The sequence below is a fragment of the Lichenostomus cassidix genome, chromosome 15, assembly GCF_008360975.1.
Source record: "Lichenostomus cassidix isolate B80296 chromosome 15, HeHo_3.0, whole genome shotgun sequence".
Lineage (NCBI taxonomy): Eukaryota > Metazoa > Chordata > Aves > Passeriformes > Meliphagidae > Lichenostomus > Lichenostomus cassidix.
The window spans coordinates 7,730,107-7,740,771 of record NC_139496.1 but is presented as its reverse complement, the minus strand read 5'-3'; the positions used below and the strand labels follow the sequence as shown (position 1 = coordinate 7,740,771).

General features: G+C 54.3%; 1 long non-coding RNA gene across 1 annotated transcript; it reads right to left on the bottom strand.

Moving 5' to 3' along the window:
* Nucleotides 1-2,123: 2,123 nt before the first annotated feature.
* LOC146430295 (uncharacterized) lies at nt 2,124-9,609 on the bottom strand. The gene is made up of 2 exons (XR_014855321.1): nt 8,782-9,609; nt 2,124-8,730 (listed from the first exon to the last, which is right to left on the bottom strand). It is a non-coding gene; the product is annotated as an uncharacterized LOC146430295 (long non-coding RNA).
* Nucleotides 9,610-10,665: the final 1,056 nt, after the last annotated feature.

Genomic DNA, 10,665 nt, shown 5'->3' with positions numbered 1-10,665 from the left:
TGGGGTCGCTGGGGGCTGTCCTGATGCTCAGCAATGTCTTCACTGCTCATGCAGGGGATGCTACTGCTGAGCCCCACATGAGGATTTGCCTTGGTGATTCCTGGGCCGTAGGGCCGTGCCGTGCAGCTCGGTGTCCCTGCCCAGCTGGGAGAGGATGCCGAAGGGCAGGGAGGCCATGGGGAATTCAGGCTGCTGGGCAGTGCTTTCTGTGCCCCAAGGCTTGTTATCCAAAGGCTAATGCAAGTGAGCAGGGCAGAAGTGGGGCTGGCATCATGATTCACCCCACACCAAGGGTCCTGCTGGCTGCAATCCCGAGCAGTGTAGCCAAGGGAAGAGCCCCACCTTGCCCAGCTGCCCATCCTGCTCTGAGCAGACCCACGGGGGTGTGCCCCGGTGCTGGATGCTGCCAGCACAGGGCAGTGACTCATTTTGTCACTCGGGACTCTGGGTGTGGATGTCTCACTCACATCAGACCTTGGCAGCAGCAGTTTCTCCTGCTCAAGGGCTTTTGCTCCTGCCCAGCACGGCACAGGGTGATATCCAAGCACACATGGTCCTGGTTCACTGCTCTGAATCTGATCCCATCAGGCCGCAAACTTGCATGAGAACCACCTGCATCATCCCTTGGTTTCCTAGAAATCCAGCAGCTGGCCTTGCAAGCAGACACCCAGCCCACAGGGCTGGTTAAATCAGCACAGCAGTGACCATCACACAGAGGTTCACATGACAAAGCATTTGCAGCAATGCCAGAGGGTGGGGGGGAGTGTTTTTAATCTTTGCTTTTCCCATTTGCACTATGGATGCAAAACAGTGCTTTGGAACAGTGTGGTGGGACACAGCCCGCACACATGGCGGGGTTGGAGCTGTGTCTGGCTGCTGGAGCCCAGGGGGTGCCTTGCCCGTGACCAGCAGTGCCTGGGCAAAGCTCCCTGGCTGCTGAGCTCCTTGGCTGCTGGGCATTGCATCCCAGCTAGCTGGGAGCTCCTGCTGGAAACCAACCCCAACCCAGGGACATGCAGTGCTGACCACTGGGCTGGGCCTGTTCAGTGCTCAGGCTTGAACACTCCCCCTCAGGGGGTGGGAGTCCCCCAAGACTTTTTCTAGCCTTTTGCTGATCATGCAGTAGTGCTGCCCCTTGCCATTGCTTTCTGTTACATCTTTTGGCTTTCGTCATTGTCCTTTTTTTCCCCTCTTCTCTGTTTTCTTTTTTCCTCTTTTCTCCTTTTTCTCCCCTGTCCTCTCCTCTTCTTGGATCTTCCCTTCTGCTGTGCCATAATCAGACAAAGCCTTGAGAGCCAGGAGCAGTTACTGGCTCTGTGAGCTGCTCATGTCCAGCAATACCATGGCCTGACTATGCTGGCTGGGACATAATCCCTTCCTGTGGGCAGGATTGGTGCTGGTGCCTAGGAGAGAGCCTGGCTGGTTCAAGATACAACATTTGAGCTCTCTGCCCACACAGGTTGTTGTTCTGGCGCCTGTTTGTGAGCATTAACACACCATGGTTTTGCCACTCAAAAATCCCAGGAGTTGTAACGTGAGCCAGGGCTTCACCCAACACTGCCAGTGTGAAGGGCTTCATGGAAACTTCTCTGGTTTCTGCATGTCAGCCCTGAAAACCAAGCTCATCTTCTCTGAGCCAGGCAGCAGGTTCCACACTTGAATTATGTCCAAGTGGTGAGGACAGCAGCTGGGCTGTACGAGGATCTCCAGCCCTCACATCATGGGTCAGTGAGATCTGCCCTGGGAACAAGCAGCAGTATCAGAACAGATGGCAGTTACCCCTCTTGCCCATTTTTCCTGTTTTCCTCTCTTTTCCCCATGTTTACATGAAGTTGATACACAAATATTTGATCCCCTCAGATGCTGGACAGAGAAGTGAAGGTTGTTGCAGTCCGCCTGGCAAAAAACCGAGGAGGTCAGCACTGCCAACTCCACCACTGCCTAAACCTGGCAGGGAATGCCTGTGCCAGGACTTACTGCAGCCTGTTGGGATGTGTGGTGCTGAGCAGGGACTTGCCTGTAGGTGAGGAGGTTATGGGATGGATGCTGGACTTACTGCATGGGCAGGGACACACACCTGAGGACTGTGCCCCTGCTCCTCATCCCTCAGCACTCTGTCACCACCCCGGCACCACCTCCAAGGGTGTCCCCTTGGTCCGAGCTCTGAGTGGCTCTGGTTTGGCTTGGCTGTTGCTCCCTGTGGCCTTGCTCTCTGTGGGATTGATTTTAAGGGCAGGTGAAAGCCTGGCAGGGGGTGGAGGCGGTGGAGCTGTGCCCTGGGCCCAATGAAGCTCAGGCTGGCACTGATTCCTCGACAGAGCAGCCGTGCCCTGTGAGTGGGGTGTGTGAGAGCCCTCTCCCTTCAAAAAACATATGGATGCTAAAAAACACATTGCCAAGCTCTAGCAACATGTAATTTGTTTTGCTGTAGATTAACTGCTGCAGTAGATGCCAGGCACTGTGCTGAGCTGGATGTTTAACCTACTCTTACTATTCTTTTTCCTAAGACAGGAACATTACAAATTTCATCTGCGCTTTGACTGGGAGGTCACAGTCTGCAAAGATGTTCACCTCACCTCTGTACAACTCCAGGCAGAGGGTCAGGAGCAGGGGGTTCCACTGCTAAGCACTGCAACCCCAGGGTTGTGGAACCAGCCTGGTGTGCATCTGGGGAGCACCCTGCCCCCACACACATGTGATGGCAGGACCCAAGACCTTCACCTCAGTGCTGGGCAGAAATGCCATGCATTGACTGAATAATCTTCCCCTGAGCATCTGCCATCTCCTGGCGGGGCTGCTGGAGCCCCCCTGCCCCCCACCAAGGGATCTTTGCCAGGCACAGCAATGCCTCGGGTGGTTTCCTTTCTGGAAAGGATTCAGGTGCCGCCCAGAACGCGGGAGGGTTTTGCTGACCCCGCAGCCTGTAATCTTACTCCTGGACTTGAGACACCTCTTGGCCCTGTTCCCCGTTCCTCTGTCCCCAGGACAGGCTGTAATCATCTCTTGGCAGGACAGCCCTGACCTGAGCGCTCCGGCTCCCAGCAGATTTCCCCAGCCTCGCCGAGTGTTTGCAAAAATACCCGGTGATTTATTCTCGACAGCTCAGCTGGATGGAGAAAAAAACACGTTGCTCTTTACATCTATTCTTAATTTTGTTGTTTTGCCTTATAACAGAGGTTGCCAATAATAACACAGCAGGAACAGCTCCTGGCCCCAAACCTGGCAGTTTTCTACCCTTTTTTGCGGCGACTGCCAGCCTGGTTTCTTGCCAGCCCAGTGTCTGCTGACAGCGTCCGGCAGCGACACGGGCGGGATTAGCGATGGTGTGGGCGAGCAGTGCTCTCTCAACCCGGATTGCGACGGGAACGGCGGGTGACACCCAGCCCTTTGCTGCCACTTACAGTCACTGGGAGGTGACACTGACACCCCCCCCCCCCAAAAAAAAAAAAGCTGGTTATGGAAATACGGCCAGATGAAATGGAAAACCAACAGAGACAGACAAGGGTTATAGGTTAGTGCTTCGGGGTGGGAATTTTCGGGGAATACATTTATTCTGAAAATCAAAAGGCGGTTCCCAGCCTTTCTGGTTCCGCGGGATGAGGGTGTTGGTAGAGGGTGCCCCAGAAAGACCGGACCTGGGAAAAGCTTCACTGTGATGGGCAGAGGAGACACCAGGAACATTTACTGAGCCCTGGCAAGGTGGGGTGGTGTTACTGATTACCTTGTCTGCTCTGGGAGTGGGGCTGGCAAGGGAGCTGAGCTCTGCGTCCCGCCCCACAGACCTGGCGGGGATAAACATGCTGTTTGCCTTAGAGGGGGAAATACATCAGTGTCTTAAAATGTGACCCTCCAGGTTATTCACCATGTAAACACATGCTCTTAACTAATCAAAGCTGTAAAAAGTCAGTTGACGTCTTCCTTGTGTCCCTGCCTGCCTCCTCCCAGATCTCCACAAAGTCTGCTGCCACAAACACGGCAAAAAATGAGTTTATTCAGCTGAGGTCCTGGCAACACTGGGGACTGGGAGACAGCCTGGGACAGACAGATGTGCAGCAGGATGGAGAAAGCAGGATTATTGCCTGGGATGAGAATGGCATTGCCCAAATCAGGACAGGGAAGGTCCAGCCATGCTCCACTAGCTGGGATGCTGCAGGACCTGAACACGATGACTCCATTGCTGGACAAAAAAAAGCTGCTTGCCTGTGTCTGCTGGAGACCGAGAGTCCTGTTCACTGCCTGCCCCTTTCCCAAGCATGCCCTTCCCAGGGGCGGCCATGGGGCTTGATCTCCATTTCCATGTTGCCTGGTGAGAGGGCTGACCCCAGCAACCCAGCACGGGGATAGCCGAGCCCTCCCGCCCTGCGAGCCCTGGACTCCCCCTCCTGCCGCCTCCTGCCGCGGCCTGGCACACAAACCCAGCTGCAGACCCGGGCTGTGCAATGCTAAATGCTGGGAATCTGGGCGGCTGCCAGGGACTTTGATCCCCAGCCACGAAAACCTCCTCCACAAGCTCCTTTCTCTTGCGAAATAACCTCCGGGGGGTGGCTGAGCTGGCGTGTGCTGCCCCTGAGACTTTTGCAGCCCCAAAAAGGGGGTTTGTCTGGTCAGCAGCCTCACCCTGCAGTGGTGCAATTCCAGTACCGCTGCCAGCGCCAGGGCCAGTGCCTGTGCCAGGGCAGAGCCGGGCAGACGCGTGTGGCACCAAATGCATTTACCCTGGACTGCTCCCAAGCGCTGCTGCGCTTCTCCCTGGTACATCTGCACATACCAGCCCCAGCAAGGCCAGCTGAAAACCCTCCCAGCTGGGAAACCCCAGGCAGAGGGTATGTGCCTGCTTTGGCACTGAGCCCCTTCTCCCAGAGGTGCCCAGAGGGGCAGGACAGGCACCACTGCAGGGCACTGGGATCTCAATCCTGCCTGCAGAAGGCCTGTGGGCACAGCACTGCAGGCCAGGTGGCTGGTGCAGTTATCAGAGGTGGATGATAGTGACTGCCTTAAAAACATTTTTTAAAGTGTTTTTAGTTTTAATTTTTTTTTTCTTTCCAGAGATGCTCAGAAGCTACAACCCACCCCAGCGCACGGTGGGTGATGCTGAGCAGCTGGGTACTGTGCTGGACATGTAACATCAGCCTGGCTGGGTGTGACAGGGTGTGACAGAGGTGCCCTCTGCTAAAGGGCTCACTGAACCACTGATGAACAACTTCTTTTTCCCATTTTTACTGTCTTTATTCCAACGCCAGCATCATCCAGCATGCTGATGGAGAGGGGCCTTTTACATTGTTTAAAGGCAAGCATGGGAAATTGAGGGATTTTTTAGTGAATGACAGATTGCAGCTTGATCAAATCAAAGCAAAACAGAGTCTGAACAAACAGGGATGTTTGAAAAGATTGCAGAAGAACATCTGGGGCTTCTCATACCAGGAAGCCTCCTATGCAGCAAATAAACCTATCCCATGGTCCGAAATGCTGCCAGATGCTGATTCTCTCCCCTGAGCTGCTGCTGCAAACATCCCAGACTGCCAGGTGGACACTGGTCGTGTGGTCACAGCCAGCCCTGCTATGAGTTGCTTTTATTTCACTTTTCTGGAGTTTCCCAGGTTTCCCCCATTCTTGCTTGACACTTTTATGAGCATTTCTGCTTCTTTATTTCTAACCACAGCTTTATCTCTCACACCCATGGACACGTGTCAGCGAGACACCTCTGCTTTTTGTCCTGGGACTGTGCCTCAATTTGCCACCACATCCCGACCATCCCCTGGGTTTGAAAAGGTTAGGATAACAGCCTTTAACATCACTATCACAAAGCTGTGGCTCCCCAAGCCCAGAAATAACTTGGAGTGTTTTCCTGCTCTGCCAAGTAACCTGAGTGACTGCTAGAGCCCTCCTCTTGGAGTGCCCTCCTCCAAGAGTTGGACTCTTGGCCACACCCAGATTCATGATTTTGCAGTCCTGAGCGAACACCCTCCAGGTCAAGCATGTCACCTGCAGACCCCACTGTGTTTCAGGAGCATCCAACCATTGCAGTTCCTGGAGCTGGCTGGGACCAAATGAAGTGCACTGGTGCTGAGCAGCAGAGCTCACTGCAGTGCTGGGGCTGCTGCTGGCCCCTGTGGTGCAGCCACGGCTCGGCAGCGTGGGAGGGTTTCCTTTCTTTATGAGACAGAGTGCTGTACTTTCCTGCACCCCCACGAGGTTCCCATGGATTGGGGTGAAATCAGGGTTTGGCTCTGTGTCAGCCCTGCACAGTGCCTGGGAGAGAGACAGGCCTGGTTCTGGTCCCAGTGGAGGGGACAGAGGCAGCAGCAGCAGCAGCAGCAGCAATTCACCCTCCTGCCACACCAACCAGGGCCACAGCACCCAGCAGCTCCACAGAGCTGGGCAGAGACTTGGCACCCAACTCTTTCTCCAGAGAATGGAACTTTTTAAACCTCAAATAAAACCCAACAACAAAACATTTCTACCCTCAAACATTTTTTTAAGGAAAACCAAAGATTAGAAATACTGTAAGCAGTGGAGACAAAACACCAAAAATAGCATCCGAAGTTTCCTCCACGCACTCTCCCTGCAGGCAGCCTACACTATATTTGTCTTCACTTGCCATTTCTGCTGCAATCAATTTGCAATTGCCGCTGGCAAGGAACCCATCTATTAAAAGCTCGGCTGAGATCTGTGGTGAAGATGTCTGCAATAAAAAAATCTGGCCATTCATTAAAAAAAAAATAAATAAACAGTGTCCTCTGCAGACCTTCTCCTTCCCAACAAAATCCACTAAAACCATCTCTGGCTGTCTTGTCCATGCTTCAGAGCAGCTGTGGAAACCCAGTGTGGGTTTCCTTCCACGTAGGGAGAGGGATTTGCTCTGCAGCTGCTCCGAGGCTTGGAAGCACTTGGTGTTTGCTGCCTGTTGTGCCTTATCTCCACGATTTGCTGCAGGCCACCCTGGGGAGGCAGATTCCTCCCGGGTCAATTGCTTTTATCACAAAAACAAATGTTTTCTATCATGCCTTTCATCCCGGGATGAAAGTGCAGCGAGGAATCACACGCCTTCCCGCGCTGCCTTGGTGGGCCATGCTGCCGGGCGCTCCTCTGCCCCCACAGAAATGTGGAAGGAGGAACAGGGAAGGCAAACAGGAGCCTGGAGTGATCCCTGCCTTTGTCTAAAAAAATAACCCCATGGGGCTGCCTAAAAAACATAACCCCACAGGACTCCCTGGGGACACACAGCTCTGTCCCCAGTTTCCTGCCCCAAAAGCATCATGGCCAGTGCTGACACCCAGCTGGTTTCTCCCACAGCCAGGCACTGGCTGGGACCTGTCTGACCCCCTCCACTCGTGACGAGGACACTGAGGGAGGCAGGAGGGCTGTCAGAGCAGGCCAAAGGCTCAGAGCCCATGTAGCCAAACACAACAGTGGCTGCAGGGGGATACAATTGCTGCCTATAAATAGCGCTGGGAAGCAAACATTAGGGAGGCAAAAAAGCTATTCAAGCTAAAGGACAATGTTGGCACTAAAGCAAATAGATATAATTAGCCATTAATAAATGAAGGCCAAAGATTAGAGAAAGTATCTAATAACAGAAAAGTGAGAGCTAGGAAGGCTTTCCAGGGGGAAGGGCAGAGGAGACCTTGACCAGTGTTTGAAACAGGCTGTGGCTATTTTTTAAAAGCCATTAAGTTATGAGCTGTCAAACCCAGCCTGCTGTGATTGCTGATGAGCCTTTTTTCTGTGTAAAAGGGAAGATTTGGCCTCTTTGTGACATCAGGAATGGCAGAGGGGCCTAGGAAGCTGCCTTGATCCCCACTCTGCTTCCTCCTCCCTTGGGCAGATCGATCAATCCCAGCCCCTCGTGGAGCCCTCTGTGCCTTCTCTGCTCCTCACAATCCAGTAAAGTCCTACAGCCCTTCTCCAAACCTGCCTGGAGAGATGCTTTAACCCCTGAAAGCTCCACAGCAATGCTGGAGGGGGCAGATGCTGGGCCTTGGCCATGGGCTTGCCCCAGCCTGGGGATGTGGGGCTGGGGAGGGTTTTTCTCACAGTTGTGGCATCGTGCTGGCAGCAGTAGCTCCTGCCAGCCTGTCCTGCAGTGGCCAACAAAGGCTGCCACGGCTGACAAGGCAGATGGATGCAAGGACTGGTGCCTCTGGGACACCTGCCTTGTGCCCACACCAACCCTTCACACTGGTCCCAGTGCCCAAGTCCTGTCCCTGTACTGTTCCCTTGGAAAAACCCAGAGTGGACACCCACAGGGTGCTTCTGTGTGACCTCCAAGATCCCTGGCCATTGTGGCAGTGCCATAGAACATTCAGGGATTGCTCTGTGCTGCCCCAGCACAAACCTCAGGACGACTCAGCTCACCAGTGATACGAATGAGGACCCTGTTACCTGAGATAGCCACTGCCAGCTGCTGCCATGGCTCTGCTTTGCAGCCAGGGGAGCCACGGGAGTCATCTTCCTTCAGAGCCTTCGCAGGGAGTCAGGTGCCTTTTCCGGAATACACATTTTAGCCAAGGAGCCATTATTGGCTGAGTGTAAACTGTGTTGTCTGTGCTGTCTGAGCAGGCGGGGTGATACAGCTGTGACCTCTCTGGCCTTGATGAACTCTGACTTCACCGACTCCTGCAGCAGCAGCGTGCATTGTCCCTCACGGGGCTGGCAGCTGCCAAATGTCACCAGCCCTGTGCAGCCACAGAGCCCCAGCCTGTGGTGTCCTGTGTGGGGCAGCTCCAGCACCTGGCCGTGCTGAGGGCAGGCAGGAGGGGCTGTGTGGAGCAGCTCCAGCACCCATCCGTGCTGAGGGCAGGCAGGAGGGGCTGCTCCTGCCTTGGAGCTCAGCCAGCTGCCGAGCTGGGGCCCGAGGCAGGCAGCAGTGCAGGCAGCAGCCAGTGCCTGTACGGGTACGGTGGTGACAGAGATGGTTCCTCCTCGGTTGCTATTTCCAGAGGATGAAGTCACCGGGCCGCAGCGCCTGAGCTCACTGGAGGCTGAGTCAGTGCCGGGCCCGCCGAGGCTCCTCAGCAGCCCCTCACGGCCCGTGCCCCAGGGCTGAGGGCAGAACGGCCTCAGGCCGCCAGCCCCACACGGCTTCACTGCACGGTGTCCTCTGGCCGGCTTTCCCGCCATCGTCCCGCCACCACCAGCCCTGTCCCAAACGGCTGAGTGCCCCTTCAGGGGGAATGTCCCTCCTGGGGCCACGGCTCAGGCCCCTTCCCCACAGCCACAGCACAGGCTGCGATAACAAATACACTTCCCAAAGAAAGAGCGGAAGTGAGAGCTTCCCGGCCGAGCCGCCGTGCCGTAGCCCGCCGGGCCCGGCGCTGCCGCCTCCTTCCTGTGCCGTCTGAGGGGTTTGTTTGCCTCCTCCGAAGCAAACTGTGTGCAAACCTAGGGGGTCTTTTGGTAAATCCCCTGTCTTGCTTAGAAAAGCTGCTTCCTGTGCCAGGTTTCCGACATCCTGTTCCTTCCAAACGTTGCTGGCGAGGGGTGGCAGGGGAATCCCAGAAATACTGGATATTTAGAACGCAGTGCCTGAGCACAGGGCTTATCGGCCAGCTGCTCCCTCTGGCTGCAGGGGTGGCATGGTCATTCCTGTGACTCCCAACAGCCAAGGGGACTCACAGCCCACGCTGGCCTCACCTGCCTCTTGAAAGGGGCTGGAGGGAAAAGCAGGGTTTCCTTGGAGACCTTCAAACACAGTGTGACTTCTAACAGTCGGTGGCCCCATATGAGATGGGTCCCACCATGATCAACCACACGATGCTGAAGCAGAGCAACTGGTAGTCTGAACTCCTGGGCTGCAGCCATTCAAACCAGCAGGTAACAGGCAAAATTAAACTGAACAGTAATATTTTTGGCTTTTTCTCTTGGTAAATATGGTAACAGAGTTGCAGCTACTTGGCTTGAAAAACTGTTCAATCTGTGCTGTTTCCCACATAGACAATACTTTGCTCCTTGAGGGGCCAGGCTGAATTCATGCCAGAAAAAGCAGAGGTGAAGAGCTGAGCCTCCTGAGAGCCCCCTCTTTGTGTGACTGTATGGAAACAATCGGCCCCAGCTGCCAGCCCTACTGCACACCACTGCCTTCTCAAGGGTGTTTTGTGCTTTTGCTCTCTGCTGTGGTGCCAGGTCTCAGGAAACAATGAATTCACTGGTCACCCATTGCCTTTCAGCAGAACAACTCAGGTATGGAGCAGTGCAAAGTAAGAGAGGGCTGGTGTTATTCTAGTCAAGGCCAGACAAAAGCTTCTTCAGCCCCTGGTTAAAATCCTGCTTTTTCTCTCTAAGCACATTTACTGGAAAAGTGTCAAAGAATGTAAAAATGTGCTTACAAACAGCACAGTGGTTCCCAGGAGTGAGTTCCCATAGCAAGGCTGCACAATTCCTGCTGATCCCTCTGGCCATAGCAGGAGCTGGTTGGGTATTCCTTTAATGCACCATCTTTGCTGGAGAACCAAGTGATGAAAGGGGAAAAAAAGGTTTCAATACAGCCTCCTTCCTCCCCTTTCCTGGCTCAGGTAGTGGAAACTGCAAGTCACCCTGCAAAGAGCCAGGTTTTGGAAAAATGAGGCATACAGCACATTGCCCTGCTCTCTGTGCCCTTGCCCTCTTTCAGAGAAGAGCTTGTGTCACACTGGCCTTGTAGATTCCAATGACTGGAAGGAAGTTGAA